At 49.2% G+C, this 26,532-nt stretch overlaps 1 protein-coding gene across 2 annotated transcripts in view; it reads right to left on the reverse strand.

The window, feature by feature from the left end:
- LOC145850226 (neurocalcin-delta A) overlaps positions 1–21,346 on the reverse strand; it is a 63,989-nt gene extending 42,643 nt beyond the window's left edge. Inside the window, exon 1 of one of the 2 annotated variants that reach the window (XM_082972373.1) lies at positions 20,918–21,342. The gene's annotated coding sequence lies outside the window, so the exon portion shown is untranslated. Of the gene's footprint in view, positions 1–20,917 lie in introns of both variants that reach the window. The other variant, XM_082972374.1, reaches the window with a different exon arrangement.
- Between the last annotated feature and the right edge of the window lie 5,186 nt (positions 21,347–26,532).

Here is a 26,532-nt window from a genome sequence, read left to right on the forward strand (position 1 = left end):
GGGAAGGAGAGAGGAACCTGGCTGTCAGTAGGACAAGGCTGAGACACGTCCAACATCCATCACACAGAAAAGGTCAGCAGCTGCACAAAGAACGTGCACACACACACACACACACACACACAGGAAAGCGGTGATAATGTGTGAAGCCTGTGGACTAGTTGTGTGGGTGTGAGGACTCAGTACTGTCATACAGTATCTAGTAGCAGAGTGCTAATGGAAATCACCACATGTTCCATGTATGGGACAGTCTCTGCACCACACGGACGACCAGAGGACATGCTTTACATTCCTGGAAGGAGAACAACGTGCTCCTTAGTTTTCACAAAAGACCTTTCATTTATTTTGACTAGGAAACCAATTCAAATAGCACCACTCAGACACTCACTGTTTTTTATTCCTTTTAGGAAATACTCTTCAAAAAAGGTAAGTGATGTTAAACAAACCAGTGATGGAGCTTCCTGCTTTCTCACACCTGAACCGGCATGCTCCCCGGCCGTAAAGGACCCGGCTCCCCGGCCGTAAAGGACCCGGCTCCCCGGCCGTAAAGGACCCGGCTCCCCGGCCGTAAAGGACCCGGCTCCCCGGCCGTAAAGGACCCGGCTCCCCGGCCGTAAAGGACCCGGCTCCCCGGCCGTAAAGGACCCGGCTCCCCTGCCGTAAAGGACCCGGCTCCCCGGCCGTAAAGGACCTGGCTGTTTTATTCCGGCTCGGCTGCTGTCCCGGGAGGCTGTTTTATTCCGGCTCGGCTGCTGTCCAGGGAGGCTGTTTTATTCCGGCTCGGCTGCTGTCCCGAGAGGCTGTTGTATTATTCTGCTCACAGGTTACTGCTTAATTACGTAGTATGCTGCTGCTGCTGCCATGACTACCAGTTGTTAAGGCTACTTATACCGCTGGATAAAGACAGCTGATGTGTCATCGCACATATTAGAGAAGACCTTCACACCATCCTGCCTGCTACAACACAGCTGTACGGACTAGGCTGATAACAGAGACCTTCACACCATCCTGCCTGCTGCAACACAGCTGAACGGACTAGGCTGATAACAGAGACCTTCACACCATCCTGCCTGCTACAACACAGCTGAACGGACTAGGCTGATAACAGAGACCTTCACACCATCCTGCCTGCTGCAACACAGCTGAATGGACTAGGCTGATAACAGAGACCTTCACACCATCCTGCCTGCTGCAACACAGCTGTACGGACTAGGCTGATAACAGAGACCTTAACACCATCCTGCCTGCTGCAACACAGCTGAACGGACTAGGCTGATAACAGAGACCTTCACACCATCCTGCCTGCTGCAACACTGCTGTACGGACTAGGCTGATAACAGAGACCTTCACACCATCCTGCCTGCTACAACACAGCTGTACGGACTAGGCTGATAACAGAGACCTTAACACCATCCTGCCTGCTGCAACACAGCTGAACGGACTAGGCTGATAACAGAGACCTTCACACCATCCTGCCTGCTACAACACAGCTGTACGGACTAGGCTGATAACAGAGACCTTCACACCATCCTGCCTGCTACAACACAGCTGAATGGACTAGGCTGATAACAGAGACCTTCACACCATCCTGCCTGCTACAACACAGCTGAACGGACTAGGCTGATAACAGAGACCTTCACACCATCCTGCCTGCTACAACACAGCTGAACGGACTAGGCTGATAACAGAGACCTTCACACCATCCTGCCTGCTGCAACACAGCTGAACGGACTAGGCTGATAACAGAGACCTTCACACCATCCTGCCTGCTACAACACAGCTGAACGGACTAGGCTGATAACAGAGACCTTCACACCATCCTGCCTGCTACAACACAGCTGAACGGACTAGGCTGATAACAGAGACCTTCACACCATCCTGCCTGCTACAACACAGCTGAATGGACTAGGCTGATAACAGAGACCTTCACACCATCCTGCCTGCTGCAACACAGCTGAACGGACTAGGCTGATAACAGAGACCTTCACACCATCCTGCCTGCTACAACACAGCTGAACGGACTAGGCTGATAACAGAGACCTTCACACCATCCTGCCTGCTACAACACAGCTGAACGGACTAGGCTGATAACAGAGACCTTCACACCATCCTGCCTGCTACAACACAGCTGAACGGACTAGGCTGATAACAGAGACCTTCACACCATCCTGCCTGCTACAACACAGCTGAACGGACTAGGCTGATAACAGAGACCTTCACACCATCCTGCCTGCTGCAACACAGCTGAACGGACTAGGCTGATAACAGAGACCTTCACACCATCCTGCCTGCTACAACACAGCTGAACGGACTAGGCTGATAACAGAGACCTTCACACCATCCTGCCTGCTGCAACACAGCTGAACGGACTAGGCTGATAACAGAGACCTTCACACCATCCTGCCTGCTGCAACACAGCTGAACGGACTAGGCTAATAACAGAGACCTTCACACCATCCTGCCTGCTGCAACACAGCTGAACGGACTAGGCTGATAACAGAGACTACTGAAATATTATTGGAAGCTGTACACACTATACCTGGTTAAATAAAGGACTTGTTCTCAACTAGCCTACCAGGTTAAATAAAGGACTTGTTCTCAACTGGCCTACCTGGTTAAATAAAGGACTTGTTCTCAACTGGCCTACCTGGTTAAATAAAGGACTTGTTCTCAACTAGCCTACCTGGTTAAATAAAGGACTTGTTCTCAACTGGCCTACCTGGTTAAATAAAGGACTTGTTCTCAACTGGCCACCTGGTTAAATAAAGGACTTGTTCTCAACTAGCCTACCTGTTTAAATAAAGGACTTGTTCTCAACTAGCCTACCTGGTTAAATAAAGGACTTGTTCTCAACTAGCCTACCTGGTTAAATAAAGGACTTGTTCTCAACTAGCCTACCTGGTTAAATAAAGGACTTGTTCCAGTGTGTGCCGAACAGCTGAAAGTCTTAGCCAGTGTCTGCCGAACAGCTGAAAGTCTTAGCCAGTGTCTGCCGAACAGCTGAAAGTCTTAGCCAGTGTCTGCCGAACAGCTGAAAGTCTTAGCCAGTGTGTGCCGAACAGCTGAAAGTCTTAGCCAGTGTGTGCCGAACAGCTGAAAGTCTTAGCCAGTGTCTGCCGAACAGCTGAAAGTCTTAGCCAGTGTGCCGAACAGCTGAAAGTCTTAGCCAGTGTGTGCCGAACAGCTGAAAGTCTTAGCCAGTGTCTGCCGAACAGCTGAAAGTCTTAGCCAGCGTGTGCCGAACAGCTGAAAGTCTTAGCCAGTGTGTGCCGAACAGCTGAAAGTCTTAGCCAGTGTCTGCCGAACAGCTGAAAGTCTTAGCCAGTGTCTGCCGAACAGCTGAAAGTCTTAGCCAGTGTCTGCCGAACAGCTGAAAGTCTTAGCCAGTGTGTGCCGAACAGCTGAAAGTCTTAGCCAGCGTGTGCCGAACAGCTGAAAGTCTTAGCCAGTGTCTGCCGAACAGCTGAAAGTCTTAGCCAGTGTCTGCCGAACAGCTGAAAGTCTTAGCCAGTGTGTGCCGAACAGCTGAAAGTCTTAGCCAGTGTGTGCCGAACAGCTGAAAGTCTTAGCCAGTGTCTGCCGAACAGCTGAAAGTCTTAGCCAGTGTGTGCCGAACAGCTGAAAGTCTTAGCCAGTGTCTGCCGAACAGCTGAAAGTCTTAGCCAGTGTGTGCGCGTGTGTTTAGGCTACCTTCCCCCTACGAAGCAGAGCAGGTACGGATGTTACCAGCATTATTCAGAAGATCGGGAGAGACAATGTTAAATTAGCTAGAGAAGAATGGATTCCCTTTTCAATGCTAGTTAAGGATACTATAGGCCTAGATATCACATTGGATTTATTAACTACAAACAGGTAATAGGTGTTTTTTTTAATTCTGGTGCCGCTCTGCAAGCAGAAGCTTGTTAGATAGATAGATAGATAGATAGATAGATAGATAGATAGATAGATAGATAGATAGATAGATAGATAGATAAAAAAGACATTCAAAGTTCCACATTCAAAGGAACCGGTTCAGAAGAAAGATTCTGGTGGGAACAGTGGAAGTGGTTCCGTTCAGAAAGAACCCTCTAAAGCCGCCAGTCATCGTGACAGCGAGAGCCGCTTTACGGCGAGAGCCGCTTTACGGCGAGGAGAGCCCCGCTTTACGGCGAGGAGAGCCCCGCTTTACGGCGAGAGCCCCGCTTTACGGCGAGAGCCCCGCTTTACGGCGAGAGCCCCGCTTTACGGCGAGAGCCCCGCTTTACGGCGAGAGCCCCGCTTTACAGAACACAGAGAGCAGAGCAGATAACAGCTTGACATTCAGACATGTAACACAGCCAGAGTTCTCTCTGCTGGACAAATAATCCCTCTTCCATATCACCCCCCCAAAAAACTACAGCTGCTTCCACTGATAGTGTTACAAGGTTCAACTCTTGCGACTGCATCCTTATTGCTCATTTACTGCATTTATTCTGACCAGGGCCCCGACAGGGAGGCGTTCTGGACCGACCAGGGCCCCGACAGGGAGGCGTTCTGGACCGACCAGGGCCCCGACAGGGAGGCGTTCTGGACCGACCAGGGCCCCGACAGGGAGGCGTTCTGGACCGACCAGGGCCCCGACAGGGAGGCGTTCTGGACCGACCAGGGCCCCGACAGGGAGGCGTTCTGGACCGACCAGGGCCCCGACAGGGAGGCGTTCTGGACCGACCAGGGCCCCGACAGGGAGGCGTTCCGGACCGACCAGGGCCCCGACAGGGAGGCGTTCTGGACCGACCAGGGCCCCGACAGGGAGGCGTTCTGGACCGACCAGGGCCCCGACAGGGAGGCGTTCTGGACCGACCAGGGCCCCGACAGGGAGGCGTTCTGGACCGACCAGGGCCCCGACAGGGAGGCGTTCTGGACCGACCAGGGCCCCGACAGGGAGGCGTTCTGGACCGACCAGGGCCCCGACAGGGAGGCGTTCTGGACCGAACCTGCACCCTCTAAAAAGCGGGCCATTATTTCAGGTCCAATCATAGGGGAGTGTGTGTGTGTGTGTTTCAGAGAGAGTGGCTGCTTCCCCAGAATGCCCCTGGGTAACCTCAAACTCCTAACCAGCATTCCATAACCTGGCTTTGTTTCAGTTCAAGCCGAGCTGGAGAGCGGTTTTGGGGGTTCGTGTTGTAGACGTCTTCCTGTGGCGCTACAACGCTGGATGCTACCGTAAGGAGAGGGACGGTAAGCTGACTCCATGTCTTACATCCAGCCGCTCTACACAAACACACAGAGGGAGGCTTATCAGACTGGATAAGTACTAATTTGGGGACTGTGTGACTGCCACGTTAAATAAACTAGCCTAAGAAGAAAGCATGGAAAAACATAAAGAGATATTAGATTGGATTTACAGAGAGACACTAGCTATCTACTTCCACCTACACAATAACCACCCACCTGGCACGACACACACGGAGGGACACTAGCTATCTACTTCCACCCACACATTAACCACCCACCTGGCACGACACACACGGAGGGACACTAGCTATCTACTTCCACCCACACATTAACCACCCACCTGGCACGACACACACGGAGGGACACTAGCTATCTACTTCCACCCACACATTAACCACCCACCTGGCACGACACACACGGAGGTTGGTCTATGAGATGTGTGTATTCTGGCTGTAACGACTGATAAAACACTGGCCCTGTGTCCCTGCTGTTAGTCTCTCTGACCAGGACTGGCCCTGTGTCCCTGCTGTTAGTCTCTCTGACCAGGACTGGCCCTGTGTCCCTGCTGTTAGTCTCTCTGACCAGGACTGGCCCTGTGTCCCTGCTGTTAGTCTCTCTGACCAGGACTGGCCCTGTGTCCCTGCTGTTAGTCTGTTCCTCTGACAACACTTGTGTCATCCTTCCTCTGAGACGACAACTCCCCCGCTGGCCAGCGCATGCTAGACTAACCCAGCTGGACACACACACACACACACACACACACACACACACACACAGAGGGGGGAGGGTAAAGAGAGTGAGGCATTGTGGGGGAAGGTAAAGAGAGCGAGGCATTGTGGGGAGGGTAAAGAGAGTGAGGCATTGTGGGGAGGGTAAAGAGGCATTGTGGGGAGGGTAAAGAGAGTGAGGCATTGTGGGGGAAGGTAAAGAGAGCGAGGCATTGTGGGGAGGGTAAAGAGAGTGAGGCATTGTGGGGAGGGTAAAGAGAGTGAGGCATTGTGGGGGAAGGTAAAGAGAGCGAGGCATTGTGGGGAGGGTAAAGAGAGTGAGGCATTGTGGGGAGGGTAAAGAGAGCGAGGCATTGTGGGGAGGGTAAAGAGGCATTGTGGGGAGGGTAAAGAGAGCGAGGCATTGTGGGGAGGGTAAAGAGAGCGAGGCATTGTGGGGAGGGTAAAGAGAGCGAGGCATTGTGGGGAGGGTAAAGAGAGCGAGGCATTGTGGGGAGGGTAAAGAGGCATTGTGGGGAGGGTAAAGAGAGCGAGGCATTGTGGGGAGGGTAAAGAGAGCGAGGCATTGTGGGGAGGGTAAAGAGAGCGAGGCATTGTGGGGAGGGTAAAGAGTGCGAGGCATTGTGGGGAGGGTAAAGAGAGCGAGGCATTGTGGGGAGGGTAAAGAGAGCGAGGCATTGTGGGGGAGGGTAAAGAGAGCGAGGCATTGTGGGGAGGGTAAAGAGAGCGAGGCATTGTGGGGAGGGTAAAGAGAGTGAGGCATTGTGGGGAGGGTAAAGAGAGCGAGGCATTGTGGGGAGGGTAAAGAGAGCGAGGCATTGTGGGGAGGGTAAAGAGGCATTGTGGGGAGGGTAAAGAGAGCGAGGCATTGTGGGGAGGGTAAAGAGAGCGAGGCATTGTGGGGAGGGTAAAGAGGCATTGTGGGGAGGGTAAAGAGAGCGAGGCATTGTGGGGAGGGTAAAGAGAGCGAGGCATTGTGGGGAGGGTAAAGAGAGCGAGGCATTGTGGGGAGGGTAAAGAGAGCGAGGCATTGTGGGGAGGGTAAAGAGAGCGAGGCATTGTGGGGAGGGTAAAGAGAGTGAGGCATTGTGGGGAGGGTAAAGAGAGCGAGGCATTGTGGGGAGGGTAAAGAGGCATTGTGGGGAGGGTAAAGAGAGCGAGGCATTGTGGGGAGGGTAAAGAGAGCGAGGCATTGTGGGGAGGGTAAAGAGAGTGAGGCATTGTGGGGAGGGTAAAGAGGCATTGTGGGGAGGGTAAAGAGAGCGAGGCATTGTGGGGAGGGTAAAGAGAGCGAGGCATTGTGGGGAGGGTAAAGAGAGCGAGGCATTGTGGGGAGGGTAAAGAGAGCGAGGCATTGTGGGGAGGGTAAAGAGAGTGAGGCATTGTGGGGAGGGTAAAGAGTCATTGTGTCGTCACAGAAACACAGCTCTGTCAATAGAGGCAGAGACTGGAGGATTGATTTGGTACAAATCCCAACTACAAAATCTAACGGATCCCCTCAAAATGGGTAAATATCACATGAGGTTAAAACGGACAGAAAAATGTGTGTTCCTTCGCGCAACATACACCCGCAATACATACACCCGCAATACATACACCCGCAATACATACATCCGCAACACATACACCTTCAACATACACCCCCAACATACACCCGCAATACATACACCCGCACAATATACACCCACAACACATACACCCGCAATACATACACCCGCAATACATACACCCGCAATACATACACCCGCAACACATACACCTTCAACATACACCCCCAACATACACCCCCAACATACACCCCCAACATACACCCGCAATATACACCTTCAACATACACCCCCAACACCCCCCCCCCCTCACAGCGTTATTATAGGCCATAGTGTTTAACTGTCTCCACCCCCCCCCTCAGTGTTATTACAGGCCATAGTGTTTAACTGTCTCCACCCCCCCCTCAGCGTTATTACAGGCCATAGTGTTTAACTGTCTCCACCCCCCCCCCTCAGCGTTATTACAGGCCATAGTGTTTAACTGTCTCCACCCCCCCCTCAGCGTTATTACAGGCCATAGTGTTTAACTGTCTCCACCCCCCCCTCAGTGTTATTACAGGCCATAGTGTTTAACTGTCTCCACCCCCCCCTCAGCGTTATTACAGGCCATAGTGTTTAACTGTCTCCACCCCCCCCCCTCAGCGTTATTACAGGCCATAGTGTTTAACTGTCTCCACCCCCCCCTCAGCGTTATTACAGGCCATAGTGTTTAACTGTCTCCACCCCCCCCTCAGCGTTATTACAGGCCATAGTGTTTAACTGTCTCCACCTCCCCCTCAGCGTTATTACAGGCCATAGTGTTTAACTGTCTCCACCCCCCCCCCTCAGCGTTATTACAGGCCATAGTGTTTAACTGTCTCCATCTCCCCCTCAGCGTTATTACAGGCCATAGTGTTTAACTGTCTCCACCCCCCCCTCAGCGTTATTACAGGCCATAGTGTTTAACTGTCTCCACCTCCCCCTCAGCGTTATTACAGGCCATAGTGTTTAACTGTCTCCATCTCCCCCTCAGCGTTATTACAGGCCATAGTGTTTAACTGTCTCCACCCCCCCCCCTCAGCGTTATTACAGGCCATAGTGTTTAACTGTCTCCATCTCCCCCTCAGCGTTATTACAGGCCATAGTGTTTAACTGTCTCCACCTCCCCCCCTCAGCGTTATTACAGGCCATAGTGTTTAACTGTCTCCACCACCCCCCCTCAGCGTTATTACAGGCCATAGTGTTTAACTGTCTCCACCCCCCCTCAGCGTTATTACAGGCCATAGTGTTTAACTGTCTCCACCTCCCCCTCAGCGTTATTACAGGCCATAGTGTTTAACTGTCTCCACCCCCCCCCTCAGCGTTATTACAGGCCATAGTGTTTAACTGTCTCCACCCCCCCCTCAGCGTTATTACAGGCCATAGTGTTTAACTGTCTCCATCTCCCCCTCAGCGTTATTACAGGCCATAGTGTTTAACTGTCTCCATCTCCCCCTCAGCGTTATTACAGGCCATAGTGTTTAACTGTCTCCATCTCCCCCTCAGCGTTATTACAGGCCATAGTGTTTAACTGTCTCCATCTCCCCCTCAGCGTTATTACAGGCCATAGTGTTTAACTGTCTCCATCTCCCCCCTCAGCGTTATTATAGGCCATAGTGTTTAACTGTCTCCACCTCCCCCTCAGCGTTATTACAGGCCATAGTGTTTAACTGTCTCCATCTCCCCCCTCAGCGTTATTACAGGCCATAGTGTTTAACTGTCTCCACCCCCCCCCTCAGCGTTATTACAGGCCATAGTGTTTAACTGTCTCCACCTCCCCCTCAGCGTTATTACAGGCCATAGTGTTTAACTGACTCCACCTCCCCCTCAGCGTTATTACAGGCCATAGTGTTTAACTGTCTCCATCTCCCCCTCAGCGTTATTACAGGCCATAGTGTTTAACTGTCTCCACCTCCCCCTCAGCGTTATTACAGGCCATAGTGTTTAACTGTCTCCACCTCCCCCTCAGCGTTATTACAGGCCATAGTGTTTAACTGTCTCCACCCCCCCCCTCACAGCGTTATTACAGGCCATAGTGTTTAACTGTCTCCACCTCCCCCTCAGCGTTATTACAGGCCATAGTGTTTAACTGTCTCCACCCCCCCTCAGCGTTATTACAGGCCATAGTGTTTAACTGTCTCCATCTCCCCCTCAGCGTTATTACAGGCCATAGTGTTTAACTGTCTCCACCCCCCCCTCAGCGTTATTACAGGCCATAGTGTTTAACTGTCTCCACCCCCCCCTCAGCGTTATTACAGGCCATAGTGTTTAACTGTCTCCACCTCCCCCTCAGCGTTATTACAGGCCATAGTGTTTAACTGTCTCCACCCCCCCCTCAGCGTTATTACAGGCCATAGTGTTTAACTGTCTCCACCTCCCCCTCAGCGTTATTACAGGCCATAGTGTTTAACTGTCTCCACCTCCCCCTCAGCGTTATTACAGGCCATAGTGTTTAACTGTCTCCACCTCCCCCTCAGCGTTATTACAGGCCATAGTGTTTAACTGTCTCCATCTCCCCCTCAGCGTTATTACAGGCCATAGTGTTTAACTGTCTCCATCTCCCCCTCAGCGTTATTACAGGCCATAGTGTTTAACTGTCTCCACCTCCCCCTCAGCGTTATTACAGGCCATAGTGTTTAACTGTCTCCATCTCCCCCTCAGCGTTATTACAGGCCATAGTGTTTAACTGTCTCCACCCCCCCCTCAGCGTTATTACAGGCCATAGTGTTTAACTGTCTCCATCTCCCCCTCAGCGTTATTACAGGCCATAGTGTTTAACTGTCTCCACCCCCCCCCCTCAGCGTTATTACAGGCCATAGTGTTTAACTGTCTCCACCTCCCCCTCAGCGTTATTACAGGCCATAGTGTTTAACTGTCTCCATCTCCCCCTCAGCGTTATTACAGGCCATAGTGTTTAACTGTCTCCATCTCCCCCTCAGCGTTATTACAGGCCATAGTGTTTAACTGTCTCCACCTCCCCCTCAGCGTTATTACAGGCCATAGTGTTTAACTGTCTCCACCTCCCCCTCAGCGTTATTACAGGCCATAGTGTTTAACTGTCTCCATCTCCCCATAGAAACCACAGTGACGGCAGCGTCAACAACAACAGAAGGGATCTGTTGCAGCTCTGTAGAAGTCTGGGTCTGTATTCTGTCAAATGGTAGGTTACCGGGAGGTTACCGGGAGGGACGGACTCTGGGGAGATTCACCTACTGCTCTCCTCTTGGCCACAGTAAAGTGGTGCTGTTATCACAGACATGGACTCTCTCTCTCTCTCTCTCTCTGTATCGCTCTCTCTCTGTATCGCTCTCTCTCTCTGTATCTCTCTCCCTCTCTGTATCTCTCTCTCTCTCTGTATCGCTCTCTCTCTCTGTATCGCTCTCTCTCTCTCTGTATCTCTCTCTCTATATCTCTCTCTCTGTATCTCTCTCTCTCTCTGTATCTCTCTCTCTCTCTGTATCTCTCTCTCTCTCTGTATCTCTCTCTCTCTCTGTATCTCTCTCTCTCTCTGTATCTCTCTCTCTCTCTGTATCTCTCTCTCTCTCTGTATCTCTCTCTCTGTATCTCTCTCTCTCTCTGTATCTCTCTCTCTCTCTCTGTATCTCTCTCTCTCTCTCTGTATCTCTCTCTCTCTCTCTGTATCTCTCTCTCTCTCTCTGTATCTCTCTCTCTCTCTCTGTATCTCTCTCTCTCTCTCTGTATCTCTCTCTCTCTCTCTGTATCTCTCTCTCTCTCTCTGTATCTCTCTCTCTCTCTCTGTATCTCTCTCTCTCTCTCTGTATCTCTCTCCCTCTCTGTATCTCTCTCTCTCTCTCTCTCTCTGTATCTCTCTCTCTCTGCATCTCTCACTCACTCTCTCTCTCACCGTCAAGCCCACTAACACCTCTCGTCTGATCACAGCCAGATTACGTTGTCCCTCTAAAGAACAGACCTGGAAACACCCAGACATTCACAGCCCAGTAATCTGTACAACATCATGAATTCATACAGATTGGGCCCAAAACAGCACTGAAAAAATACCAGACAGCAACTTGGGAGTCAAAATATTAAAATACTCTTAGATAACTTTCTGGAGACCACATTCACTCCCAGTAAAGAAGACGTCAATATATCAGAACAAAACATTTATTATATATTCAAGCAAACAGCAAAAGAAGCACAACTGAAATTGATCAAAAACAAATTAAAATAAATAGAAAACTGGTTTTATGCAGATTGTAATATTCATAAAGTTCATAAACACAAACAACTAAAATGGAAACTAGAGGAATTAGAGATACAAAATGGACGACCCATTTACACCACCGTCCACGTTGATGGACGACCCATTTACACCACTCTACACCACCGTCCACGTTGATGGACGACCCATTTACACCACTCTACATCACCGTCCACGTTGATGGACGACCCATTTACACCACTCTACATCACCGTCCACATTGATGGACGACCCATTTACACCACTCTACATCACCGTCCACATTGATGGACGACCCATTTACACCACTCTACACCACCGTCCACATTGATGCAAACGCAGAACGCCAAATTCATGAGAAGTTGAAAGCTATAAAGGACCAAATAAAAGCATGCAGACCTGATGGCATCCTAAATGAGATGCTCAAACTCACTACTGCAAAATGTCAACTGGTTATATTAAAACTGTTTCATTTGATCCTGAGTGTAGGTTATTTCCCTGACATCTGGAATCAAGGACTCATAACCCCAACCTTTAAGAACGGAGACGAAATTTGACACAATTACAGAGGCATTTGTGTGAACAGTAACTTGGGGAAGGTTTTCTGTAGTATTATAAATGTCTTGAGTAAAAGCCAAATTGGGATTTATACCAAAATGTCGCAGGACCGATAATATTTAGACCCTGATAGATAAACATGTCCACCAAAATAATACCAAAATATACGCTCGCTTTATCGACTTCCAAAAAGCATTTGATTTTATTGGGCAAACAGGACTGTTCTACAAAGTTATTGAAAGTGGTGTAGGGGGTAAAACATGACATAATTAAATCAATGTATACTGGCAATACGCTCAGCATCAAAACTGGCAAAACAATAATGATTCTTTACCCGGGGCGGGGCTTTCGCCAGGGTTGCAATCTGAGCCCTGCACTCTTCAATATTTACATCATGAATTGGACATTATTCTAGATAAATCCTCAGCCCCTGGTGTTAAGTCTCCATTCAGAGGTTAAATGCCTACTCTTTGCAGATGACCTGTGCCTGCTGTCACCCACAGCACCTGGCCTACAGCAGAGCCTGGACCTGCTAGAGCAGTACTGCCAGACCTGGGCCCGGGCAGTAAACCCCCACAGCACCTGGCCTACAACAGAGCCTGGACCTGCTAGAGCAGTACTGCCAGACCTGGGCCCGGGCAGTAAACCCCCACAGCACATGGCCTGCAGCAGAGCCTGGACCTGCTAGAGCAGTACTGCCAGACCTGGGCCCTGGCAGTAAACCCCAAAAATACTAAAATAATGATTTTCCAGAGAAGATCCAGATCTCAGGGAATTAGACCAAAGTTCTCAACTGGTACAAAATATATAGAGTACTGTACACACTACAATTACTGAGGTTTAAATATATAGAGTACTGTACACACTACAATTACTGAGGTTTAAATATATATAGTACTGTACACACTACAATTACTGAGGTTTAAATATATATAGTACTGTACACACTACAAATACTGAGGTTAAAATAAGCTCAACTGGACACCTTAATGAGGAAGTGAATGAACTGAGAGAGAAAGCAATTAAGTTCTGGAAACATCTAAAATACAGTGACCCCCCTCTCATATCATTACCAAGCCCTGCAATGCCAAGAGCTGAGCAAAGAAAAGAGTCCCCTCATCCAGCTGGTCCTGGGGCTGAGTTCACAAACCTGTTCTACTAACACACTGAAGCCTCAGGACCCTCATCCAGCTGGTCCTGGGGCTGAGTTCACTAACCTGTTCTACTAACACACTGAAGCCTCAGGACCCTCATCCAGCTGGTCCTGGGGCTGAGTTCACTAACCTGTTCTACTAACACACTGAAGCCTCAGGACCCTCATCCAGCTGGTCCTGGGGCTGAGTTCACTAACCTGTTCTACTAACACACTGAAGCCTCAGGACCCTCATCCAGCTGGTCCTGGGGCTGAGTTCACTGACCTGTTCTACTAACACACTGAAGCCTCAGGACCCTCATCCAGCTGGTCCTGGGGCTGAGTTCACTAACCTGTTCTACTAACACACTGAAGCCTCAGGACCAGAACATCCAATCAATCAGAATAAACCAAATTACAACACAGTCAAAACAAAACTACATTGCTTATTGGGAAACACAAACACAAAGCAAGATGCAGTGCTATCTGGCCCTAAATCGACAGTACACCGTGGCTAAATATTTCACCATGGTTACTGATCAAAACCTTAGAAAAACATTGACAAAGTACAGGCTCAGTGAGCACAGCCTTGCTATTGAGAAGGGTAGACACAGGAAAACCTGGCTCCCTGTAGAGGAAAGGCTGTGCAACCACTGCACCACAGCAGAACCTGAGACGGAGCTGCATTTCCTGACAAAATGTCAAAAATATAAAACAATTAGAGAGTGTCATTTCCCCAAATTTGAAACCCTTATTCAAGGTTTCAAAAGACCTCTCTGATGAGGATAGGCTACCCGTCCTGTTGGGGGAGGACGCAGAGAGCTGTGGCTTGGCAGCGCACTACATTGCTTCCTGCCATAAGATGAGGGACAGTGTCTGACAGACCAATCATGTCCTCTACGCTTATTGTCATTCATCAAAGTATGTTTATTTTGACCCTTGATTATTGCTGTTGTCCCGTTGAATGTCTTAATTAATATTTTAATTCTGTTAATATTGTAAATCTCCAGAGTAAGCTTTTGGCATTATGTACAGTACCAGTCAACAGTTTGGACTCATTCAAGGTTTTTTTCTTACTTGTTTAATATTATTCTACATTGTAGAATAATAGTGAAGACATCAAAACATATGGGATTTGTAGTAACCAATTTTATATTTGAGATTCAAATTAGCCACCCTTTGCCTTGACGACAGCTTTGCACACTCTTGGCGTTCTCTCAACCAGCTTCGCGAGGTAGTCACCTGGAATGCATTTCAATTAACAGGTGTGCCTTGTTAATTTGTGGAATTTCTTTCCTTCTTAATGCGTTTGAGCCAATCAGTTGTGTTGTGACCAGGTAGGGGTGGTATACAGAAGATAGCGCTATTTGGTAAAAGACCAAGTCCATATTATGGCAAGAACAGCTCAAATAAGCAAAGAGAAACGACAGTCCATCATTACTTTAAGACATGAAGGTCAGTCAATACGGAACATTAAGAACTTTGAAAGTTTCTTCAAGTGCAGTCGCACAAACCATCAAGCGCTATGATGAAACTGGCTCTCATGAGGACCGCCACAGGAAAGGAAGACCCAGAGTTACCTCTGCTGCAGAGGATAAGTTCATTAGAGTTACCAGCCTCAGAAATTGCAGCCCAAATAAATGCTTCACAGAGTTCAAGTAACAGACACATCTCAACATCAACTGTTCAGAGGAGACTGTGTGAATCAGACCTTCATGGCTGAATTGCTGCAGAGAAACCACTACTAAAGGACACCAATAAGAAGAAGAGACTTACTTGGGCCGAGAAACACGAGCAATGGACATTAGACCGGTGGAAATCTGTCCTTTGGTCTGATGATTCCAAATTTGATATTTTTGGTTCTAACCGCTGTGTCTTTGTGAGACTCAGAGTAGGTGAACGGATGATCTCTGCATGTGTGGTTCACACCGTGAAGCATGGAGGAGGAGGTGGTGTGATGGTGTGGGGGTGCTTTGTTGGTGACACTGATTTATTTAGAATTCAAGGCACGCTTAACCAGCATGGCTACTGCAGCATTCTGCAGCGATACGCCATCCCATCTGGTTTGCGCTTAGTGGGACTATCATTTGTTTTTCAACAGGACAATGACCCAACACACCTCTAGGCTGTGTAAGGGCTATTTGACCAGGAAGGAGAGTGATGGAGTGCTGCATCAGATCACCTGGCCTCCACAATCCCCCAACCTCAACCCAATTGAGATGGTTTGAGATGAGTTGGACCGCAGAGTGAAGGAAAAGCAGCCAACAAGTGCTCAGCATATGTGGGAACTTCTTCAAGACTGTTGGAAAAGCATTCCAGGTGAAGCTGGTTGAGAGAATGCCAAGAGTGTACAAAGCTGTCATCAAGGCAAAGGGTGGCTACTTTGAAGAAAATAAAATATATTTTGAATTGTTTAACCCTTTTTTAGTTACTACATGATTCCATATGAGTTATTTCATATTTTTGATGTCTTCACTATTATTCTACAATGTAGAAAATAGTAAAAATAAAGAAAAACCCTTGAATGAGTCGGTGTGTCCAAACTTTTGACTGGTACAGTACATTGTTACATCATGCCAATAAAGCAAATTTAATTCAACTTAATTCAATCGAGACAGAAAGACAGAGCGACAGAGAGACAATTGTTTTATTTCTTACTTTTATTTAACCAGGCAAGTCAGTTAAGAACAAATTCTTATTTATAATGACAGCCTACCAGGGAACAGTGGGTTAACTGCCTTGTTCAGGGGGCAGAACGACAGATTTTTACCTTGTCAGCTCGGGGGATTCGATCTTGCAACCTTCCGGTTACTGGCCCAACGCTCTAACCACTAGACTACCTGCCTCCCCAGATACAGACAGAGATACAGAGAGAGAGATAGAGATACAGAGAGAGAGAGAGATACAGAGAGAGAGAGAGCGATACAGAGAGAGAGAGAGATACAGAGAGAGATACAGAGAGAGAGATACAGAGAGAGAGATACAGAGAGAGAGAGAGAGAGATACAGAGAGAGAGAGATACAGAGAGAGAGAGATACAGAGAGAGAGAGAGCGATACAGAGAGAGAGAGAGAGATACAGAGAGAGAGAGAGAGATACAGAGAGAGAGAGAGAGAGAGAGATACAGAGAGAGATACAGAGAGAGATATACAGAGAGAGAGAGAGAGATACAGAGAGAGAGAGAGAGAGAGATATACAGAGAGAGAGATGTATACAGCAAAAGAGATACATACAGAGAGACAGAGATATAGAGAGAGATCAATCTCCCAGTTAACCCTTCTTCTTCTCCCTCCAAAGGGCCTCCTCCTTGCCTGTGCAGAGACAGAGAGCCTGTATTTCTACAGCCCGTTTCACAACAGGAAGAGGCTCCGTTGAGACTGCAGCGATTGGCCCGTTTGGAGCTGGTTAAAACTGGAACGAAAAGAGCTGAAACCGACACAAGTGTCTCTTGTTTCTACCGTCGTTTGTCAACCGTTGTTTCGCTGTCCGTCCTCTCGTCTAAAATCACCCTCTTTAAAACGTCCTCTGGGAAACACACACTTCCGTGAGGTGAGCTCACCCGTCCCCGTGTCGTCCAGACAGCAGCAGCAGCAGCAACAACACAGACAGCTGAACACCAACGTGACGTGTCATCATCACGGGACGTGAATTACCCATGAAGAAGCAACAGCAATTACATTCCACTGTGAGATGAGGGCTTTTAGCTCAGAGGAATGGACCCCGGGTCATTACATCCTGAACTACCTCAATATCATCTCAGAGGAATGGACCCCAGGTCACCAGTCTACATCCTGAACTACCTCAATATCATCTCAGATGAACGGACCCCAGGTCACCAGTCTACATCCTGAACTACCTCAATATCATCTCAGATGAACGGACCCCAGGTCACCAGTCCACATCCTGAACTACCTCAATATCATCTCAGAGGAATGGACCCCGGGTCACCAGTCTACATCCTGAACTACCTCAATATCATCTTAACCTGCTACACCTTACTCAGATAGAAAGACCTGTTGCTGAGAGAGACTCCTACCACTGCTGTATTAAGCTGAGTAGAGTAAGAGAGAGAGAGTGAGAGAGTGAGAGAGTGAGAGTGAGAGAGAGAGAGAGAGAGAGAGAGAGAGAGAGAGAGAGAGAGAGAGAGGACTCCTACCACTGCTGTATTATTAAGCTGTTTAGAGCAGAGAGAGAAAGAGGGAAAGATAAAGCGAGGGATGAGCCAGTGAGCGAGGGAGAAGAGAACATGTCAGTGTGTCTGTAGAGGAGATATGTACCCCCCCCCTCTCTTTATCTCTGGTCCCCACAGGCTGCTGGATCTCCCCCTCTCCCTCCCTTAAAACCCCATCCCCTCCCCTCCTCTAACCCCCTCCCCTCCTCTAACCCCATCCCCTCCTCTAACCCCATCCCCTCCTCTGAGGCAGCTGCTTGACCCCTGAACTCCCCCCCTCTAACCCCAGCCCCAACCTCCACCTCCAGCCCACTGACATTATAACGCTTTGGTAGCCCCCTCTCTATCCAACAGTATTCCAACCCCCTCTATCCAACCCCCTCTCTACCCAACAGTATTCTAACCCCCCTCTCTATCCAACAGTATTCTAACCCCCTCTCTATCCAACAGTATTCCAACCCCCTCTCTATCCAACAGTATTCCAACCCCCTCTCTATCCAACAGTATTCTAACCCCCTCTATCCAACCCCCTCTATCCAACAGTATTCTAACCCCCCTCTCTATCCAACAGTATTCTAACCCCCTCTCTATCCAACAGTATTCCAACCCCCCTCTCTACCCAACAGTATTCTAACCCCCTCTCTATCCAACAGTATTCTAACCCCCTCTCTATCCAACAGTATTCTAACCCCCTCTCTACCCAACAGTATTCTAACCCCCTCTCTATCCAACAGTATTCCAACCCCCTCTCTATCCAACAGTATTCCAACCCCCTCTCTATCCAACAGTATTCTAACCCCCTCTCTATCCAACAGTATTCCAACCCCCTCTCTATCCAACAGTATTCTAACCCCCTCTCTATCCAACAGTATTCTAACCCCCCTCTCTACCCAACAGTATTCTAACCCCCCTCTCTACCCAACTGTATTCTAACCCCCTCTCTATCCAACAGTATTCCAACCCCCTCTCTACCCAACAGTATTCTAACCCCCTCTCTACCCAACAGTATTCTAACCCCCTCTCTATCCAACAGTATTCCAACCCCCTCTCTATCCAACAGTATTCTAACCCCCTCAATCCAACCCCCTCTATCCAACAGTATTCTAACCCCCCTCTCTATCCAACAGTATTCTAACCCCCTCTCTATCCAACAGTATTCTAACCCCCTCTCTATCCAACAGTATTCTAACCCCCTCTCTATCCAACAGTATTCTAACCCCCCTCTCTATCCAACAGTATTCTAACCCCCCTCTCTATCCAACAGTATTCTAACCCCCTCTCTATCCAACAGTATTCTAACCCCCTCTCTATCCAACAGTATTCTAACCCCCTCTCTATCCAACAGTATTCTAACCCCCCTCTCTATCCAACAGTATTCTAACCCCCTCTCTATCCAACAGTATTCTAACCCCCTCTCTACCCAACAGTATTCTAACCCCCTCTCTATCCAACAGTATTCTAACCCCCTCTCTACCCAACAGTATTCCAACCCCCTCTCTATCCAACAGTATTCTAACCCCCCTCTCTATCCAACAGTATTCTAACCCCCCTCTCTATCCAACAGTATTCTAACCCCCTCTCTATCCAACAGTATTCTAACCCCCCTCTCTATCCAACAGTATTCTAACCCCCTCTCTATCCAACAGTATTCTAACCCCCTCTCTATCCAACAGTATTCTAACCCCCCTCTCTATCCAACAGTATTCTAACCCCCCTCTAATCCAACAGTATTCTAACCCCCTCTATCTAACCCCCTCTATCCAACAGTATTCTAACCCCCTCTATCCAACCCCCTCTATCCAACAGTATTCTAACCCCCTCTATCCAACCCCCTCTATCCAACAGTATTCTAACCCCCTCTATCCAACCCTCTCTATCCAACAGTATTCTAACCCCCCCTCTATCCAACAGTATTCTAACCCCCCTCTATCCAACCCCCTCTATCCAACAGTATTCTAACCCCCCTCTATCAACCCCCTCTATCCAACAGTATTCTAACCCCCTCTATCCAACCCCCCTCTATCCAACAGTATTCTAACCCCCTCTATCCAACCCCCTCTATCCAACAGTATTCTAACCCCCTCTATCCAACCCCCTCTATCCAACAGTATCCTAACCCCCTCCTATCCAACCCCCCTCTATCCAACAGTATTCTAACCCCCTCTATCCAACCCTCTCTATCGAACAGTATTCTAACCCCCCTCTATCCAACCCCCTCTATCCAACAGTATTCTAACTCCGTCTCTATCCAACAGTATTCTAACCCCCTCTATCCAACAGTATTCTAACCCCCCTCTATCCAACAGTATTCTAACCCCCTCTATCCAACCCCCTCTATCCAACAGTATTCTAACCCCCTCTATCCAACCCCCTCTATCCAACAGTATTCTAACCCCCTCTATCCAACCCCCTCTATCCAACAGTATTCTAACCCCCTCTATCCAACCCCCTCTATCCAACAGTATTCTAACCCCTCTCTAATCCAACAGTATTCTAACCCCCTCTATCTAACCCCCTCTATCCAAACAGTATTCTAACCCCCTCTATCCAACCCCCTCTATCCAACAGTATTCTAACCCCCCTCTATCCAACCCCCTCTATCCAACAGTATTCTAACCCCCTCTAATCCAACAGTATTCTAACCCCCCTCTATCCAACAGTATTCTAACCCCCTCTATCCAACCCCCTCTATCCAACAGTATTCCAACCCCCTCTATCCAACCCCCTCTATCCAACAGTATTCTAACCCCCCTCTATCCAACAGTATTCTAACCCCCTCTATCTAACCCCCTCTATCCAAAAGTATTCTAACCCCCTCTATCCAACCCCCTCTATCCAACAGTATTCTAACCCCCTCTATCCAACCCCCTCTATCCAACAGTATTCTAACCCCCTCTATCCAACCCCCTCTATCCAACAGTATTCTAACCCCCTCTATCCAACCCCCTCTATCCAACAGTATTCTAACCCCCTCTATCCAACCCCCTCTATCCAACAGTATTCTAACCCCCTCTATCTAACCCCCTCTATCCAACAGTATTCTAACCCCCTCTATCCAACCCCCTCTATCCAACAGTATTCTAACCCCCTCTATCTAACCCCCTCTATCCAACAGTATTCTAACTCCGTCTCTGGGCTGATGGGAAAGTAGTATTTCATAGCCCTTCACAGTTCCTTATTCAAACCAACACAATGCAAATGGTTCTGATGCCTGTTGCTTGTGGTCAAACGCGCAGCTCTCAAAACATTGCAACAAAAAAAAAAGGCATATGAGAAGTGTGTTCGTTGCTGAGCTTATTAAAGAAATAGCAAATCATTTAACAAAACATGAAAAACGTTTCTCACACAAAAAAGACAAGACCAGAGATCTTACCTCACTTGGTGTGTAGTAAATGTAGATCTGCTAACAGTCCATAATGACAGCAGCGCCAACTACAGAACAGCAGGAAGCAGGGGGACAGAGAGAGGCTCGACTAGGAGGCTGGACTGGACCTGGCAGCGGGGACGACAGGAGAGTATCCAGCTAACAGAACAGCAGGAAGCAGGGGGACAGAGAGAGAGGCTCGACTAGGAGGCTGTACTGGACCTGGCAGCGGGGACGACAGGAGAGTATCCAGCTAACAGAACAGCAGGGGGACAGAGAGAGAGGCTCGACTAGGACGCTCGACTGGACCAGGCAGCGGTAACCAGCAGAGTATCTCGCTAACAGAACAGCAGTAAACAGGGACAGAGAAAGAGGCTGGACTGGACCAGGCAGCAGTGACAACAACTAGCGACACCCAAAAAACCCAAGAAGGAGGAGGAGTCCCACAAGCCCCCACTCTCTCTCTCTCTCTCTCTCGCTCTCTCTCTCTCTCTCTCTCTCTCTCTCTCTCTCTCTCTCTCTCTCTCTCTCTCTCTCTCTCTCTCTCTCTCTCTCTCTCTCTCTCTCTCTCTCTCTCTCTCTCTCTCTCTCTCTCTCTCTCTCTCTCTCTCTCTCTCTCTCTCTCTCTCTCTCTCTCTCTCTCTCTCTCTCTCTCTCTCTCTCTCTCTCTCTCTCTCTCTCTCTCTCTCTCTCTCTCTCTCTCTCTCTCTCTCTCTCTCTCTCTCTCTCTCTCTCGTCAAACCCCCCCCCGGCGGTCACATGACATGGTTCTATGAAAGGCGTTGCCCTGGTAACAGTAGACCGCGAGGGGGGGCTGGGGGCGGGAGCTACTGCTGAAAGCCGTTTCAATAGGTCATCTATAACAGCAGCAGCCAGGGCTGGGAAATACAGTCCACAGCAGGACAGAGGATCCAGACACATGTTATTAAACAACAAGCCTGCAGAGTTAAAAAAAAAGGTCTCGTTTTTTAAAAACTGGACGACTGAGTCACATGAAAAAGAGGGAAGGAGGTTTGGGTTTCGGCCACTTCGTTTCCATACTATACGCAGGTCTGATCTTCTCAGCTAAACTACTGAACCACACGCAGGACTGATCTTCTCAGCTAAACTACTGAACCACACGCAGGTCTGATCTTCTCAGCTAAACTACTGAACCACACGCAGGTCTGATCTTCTCAGCTAAACTACTGAACCACACGCAGGACTGATCTTCTCAGCTAAACTACTGAACCACACGCAGGTCTGATCTCTCAGCTAAACTACTGAACCACACGCAGTAGTTAAATAAAAATAAATTGCATAGTTAAATAAAAGTTACATTTAGAAGAAGACTGAACGATCTTATGAGCAGGGTGTTGGCAGATTTACATTGGGATTGTTCAGAAAACATGTATTACTGAGGAGAAGACCAATCCAACTACAGCACCTAGAGTCAAGTGGTCTGAAGACGACCTTCATGTAAGACGTCCTGCTGCTGGACACTGGTCTGGTCCTGGTGAGGGACACTGGTCCTGGTCCTGGTGAGGGACTACAGCCCAACACTGGTCCTGGTGAGGGACACTGGTCTGGTCCTGGTGAGGGACATGCCTGAACTACAGCCCAACACTGGTCCCGGTCCTGGTGAGGGACATGCCTGGACTACAACCCAACACTGGTCCTGGTTCTGGTGAGGGACATGCCTGGACTACAACCCAACACTGGTCCTGGTTCTGGTGAGGGACACTGGTCCTGGTGAGGGACATGCCTGAACTACAGCCCAACACTGGTCCGGTCCTGATGAGGGACATGCCTGGACTACAACCCAACACTGGTCCCGGTCCTGGTGAGGGACACTGGTCCTGGTGAGGGACATGCCTGAACTACAGCCCAACACTGGTCCTGGTTCTGGTGAGGGACACTGGTCTGGTCCTGGTGAGGGACATGCCTGAACTACAGCCCAACACTGGTCCTGGTCCTGGTGAGGGACTACAGCCCAACACTGGTCCTGGTGAGGGACTACAGCCCAACACTGGTCCTGGTGAGGGACTACAGCCCAACACTGGTCCTGGTGAGGGACTACAGCCCAACACTGGTCCTGGTGAGGGACTACAGCCCAACACTGGTCCTGGTGAGGGACTACAGCCCAACACTGGTCCTGGTGAGGGACTACAGCCCAACACTGGTCCTGGTGAGGGACTACAGCCCAACACTGGTCCTGGTGAGGGACTACAGCCCAACACTGGTCCTGGTGAGGGACTACAGCCCAACACTGGTCCTGGTGAGGGACTACAGCCCAACACTGGTCCTGGTGAGGGACTACAGCCCAACACTGGTCCTGGTGAGGGACTACAGCCCAACACTGGTCCTGGTGAGGGACTACAGCCCAACACTGGTCCTGGTGAGGGACTACAGCCCAACACAGGTCCTGGTGAGGGACTACAGCCCAACACAGGTCCTGGTGAGGGACTACAGCCCAACACTGGTCCTGGTGAGGGACTACAGCCCAACACTGGTCCTGGTGAGGGACTACAGCCCAACACTGGTCCTGGTGAGGGACTACAGCCCAACACTGGTCCTGGTGAGGGACTACAGCCCAACACTGGTCCTGGTGAGGGGACTACAGCCCAACACTGGTCCTGGTGAGGGACTACAGCCCAACACTGGTCCTGGTGAGGGACTACAGCCCAACACTGGTCCTGGTGAGGGACTACAGCCCAACACTGGTCCTGGTCCTGGTGAGAGACTACAGCCCAACACTGGTCCTGGTCCTGGTGAGAGACTACAGCCCAACACTGGTCCTGGTCCTGGTGAGGGACTACAGCCCAACACTGGTCCTGGTCCTGGTGAGGGACTACAGCCCAACACTGGTCCTGGTCCTGGTGAGGGACTACAGCCCAACACTGGTCCTGGTCCTGGTGAGGGACTACAGCCCAACACTGGTCCTGGTCCTGGTGAGGGACTACAGGCCCAACACTGGTCCTGGTGAGGGACTACAGCCCAACACTGGTCCTGGTGAGGGACTACAGCCCAACACTGGTCCTGGTCCTGGTGAGGGACTACAGCCCAACACTGGTCCTGGTGAGGGACTACAGCCCAACACTGGTCCTGGTCCTGGTGAGGGACTACAGCCCAACACTGGTCCTGGTCCTGGTGAGGGACTACAGCCCAACAGTCTGTCTGTTATGTTGGATAATAGCTTGTTCAGCCAACAGATTCAAAGCCAAGTAGAATTATACAACTTTACAAAAGCCGGTGAGCCTCAATGATCACATCGCCACTAATGGTTTTAGCTTCCCTCTTAGTTAGGTGACGTAAAACCCAATCCCATTGGCTGTAGGGAGAATGACAGGATACGCTGTGCCTTCTCAGCTCATTATATCACTAAACCCATCTTCGGGTCGGGGATCGAGTAGAAACAGATTTGTTCCAAGTTCAGGCTGTCTTCAACATACTAAATGTTTTCTGGCTGGATCGGTTGGAACGTGGCCCTGCGTTTTATAAAAAATACAATGTCATTGTTGTGACAGTGAAGTCACTATTTGAACTGGAATAAAGATCTTTGGATAAAAACAAAGAGTTGGGGAAGTAGCAGGCCAGGTTTCATCCAGGGATCGCACACTCTGATTGGCTTTCTAACACAGGGATCGCACACTCTGATTGGCTTCCTAAAAACATAGGGATCTCCTCCTCTGATTGGCTTCCTAAAACACAGGGATCTCCTCCTCTGATTGGCTTTCTAAAACACAGGGATCTCACACTCTGATTGGCTTCCTAAAACACAGGGATCGCACACTCTGATTGGCTTCCTAAAAACACAGGGATCTCACACTCTGATTGGCTTCCTAAAACACAGGGATCTCACACTCTGATTGGCTTTCTAAAAACACAGGGATCTCACACTCTGATTGGCTTCCTAAAAACACAGGGATCTCCTCCTCTGATTGGCTTCCTAAAACACAGGGCTCTCCTCCTCCGATTGGCTTCCTAAAAACACAGGGATCTCCTCCTCCGATTGGCTTCCTAAAACACAGGGATCTCCTCCTCCGATTGGCTTCCTAAAAACACAGGGATCTCCTCCTCCGATTGGCTTTCTAAAACACAGGGATCTCACCCTCCGATTGGCTTCCTAACACAGGGATCTCACACTCTGATTGGCTTTCTAAAAACACAGGGATCTCATCCCCCGATTGGCTTCCTAAAACACAGGGATCTCACACTCTGATTGGCTTCCTAAAACAAATACTATATGGTGGTGTTGGTGTTGTATACCCCAGACAGCTATATGGTGGTGTTGTATACCCCAGACAGCTATATGGTGGTGTTGTATACCCCAGACAGCTATATGGTGGTGTTGTATACCCCAGACAGCTATATGGTGGTGTTGGTGTTGTATACCCCAGACAGCTATATGTTGGTGTTGGTGTTGTATACCCCAGACAGCTATATGGTGGTGTTGTATACCCCAGACAGCTATATGGTGGTGTTGTATACCCCAGACAGCTATATGGTGGTGTTGTATACCCCAGACAGCTATATGGTGGTGTTGTATACCCCAGACAGCTATATGGTGGTGTTGGTGTTGTATACCCCAGACAGCTATATGGTGGTGTTGTATACCCCAGACAGCTATATGGTGGTGTTGTATACCCCAGACAGCTATATGGTGGTGTTGGTGTTGTATACCCCAGACAGCTATATGGTGGTGGTGGTGTTGTATACCCCAGACAGCTATATGTTGGTGTTGGTGTTGTATACCCCAGACAGCTATATGGTGGTGTTGTATACCCCAGACAGCTATATGGTGGTGTTGTATACCCCAGACAGCTATATGGTGGTGATGGTGTTGTATACCCCAGACAGCTATATGGTGGTGTTGGTGTTGTATACCCCAGACAGCTATATGGTGGTGTTGGTGTTGTATACCCCAGACAGCTATATGGTGGTGTTGGTGTTGTATACCCCAGACAGCTATATGGTGGTGATGGTGTTGTATACCCCAGACAGCTATATGGTGGTGATGGTGTTGTATACCCCAGACAGCTATATGGTGGTGATGGTGTTGTATACCCCAGACAGCTATATGGTGGTGATGGTGTTGTATACCCCAGACAGCTATATGGTGGTGATGGTGTTGTATACCCCAGACAGCTATATGTTGGTGTTGGTGTTGTATACCCCAGACAGCTATATGGTGGTGTTGGTGTTGTATACCCCAGACAGCTATATGGTGGTGTTGTATACCCCAGACAGCTATATGGTGGTGTTGTATACCCCAGACAGCTATATGGTGGTGTTGTATACCCCAGACAGCTATATGGTGGTGTTGTATACCCCAGACAGCTATATGGTGGTGTTGTATACCCCAGACAGCTATATGGTGGTGTTGTATACCCCAGACAGCTATATGGTGGTGTTGTATACCCCAGACAGCTATATGGTGGTGTTGGTGTTGTATACCCCAGACAGCTATATGTTGGTGTTGGTGTTGTATACCCCAGACAGCTATATGGTGGTGGTGGTGTTGTATACCCCAGACAGCTATATGATGGTGTTGTATACCCCAGACAGCTATATGATGGTGTTGTATACCCCAGACAGCTATATGGTGGTGTTGGTGTTGTATACCCCAGACAGCTATATGGTGG

Source organism: Salmo salar, unplaced genomic scaffold (genome assembly GCF_965601325.2).
Source record: "Salmo salar unplaced genomic scaffold, fSalSal1 ptg000681l, whole genome shotgun sequence".
Lineage (NCBI taxonomy): Eukaryota > Metazoa > Chordata > Actinopteri > Salmoniformes > Salmonidae > Salmo > Salmo salar.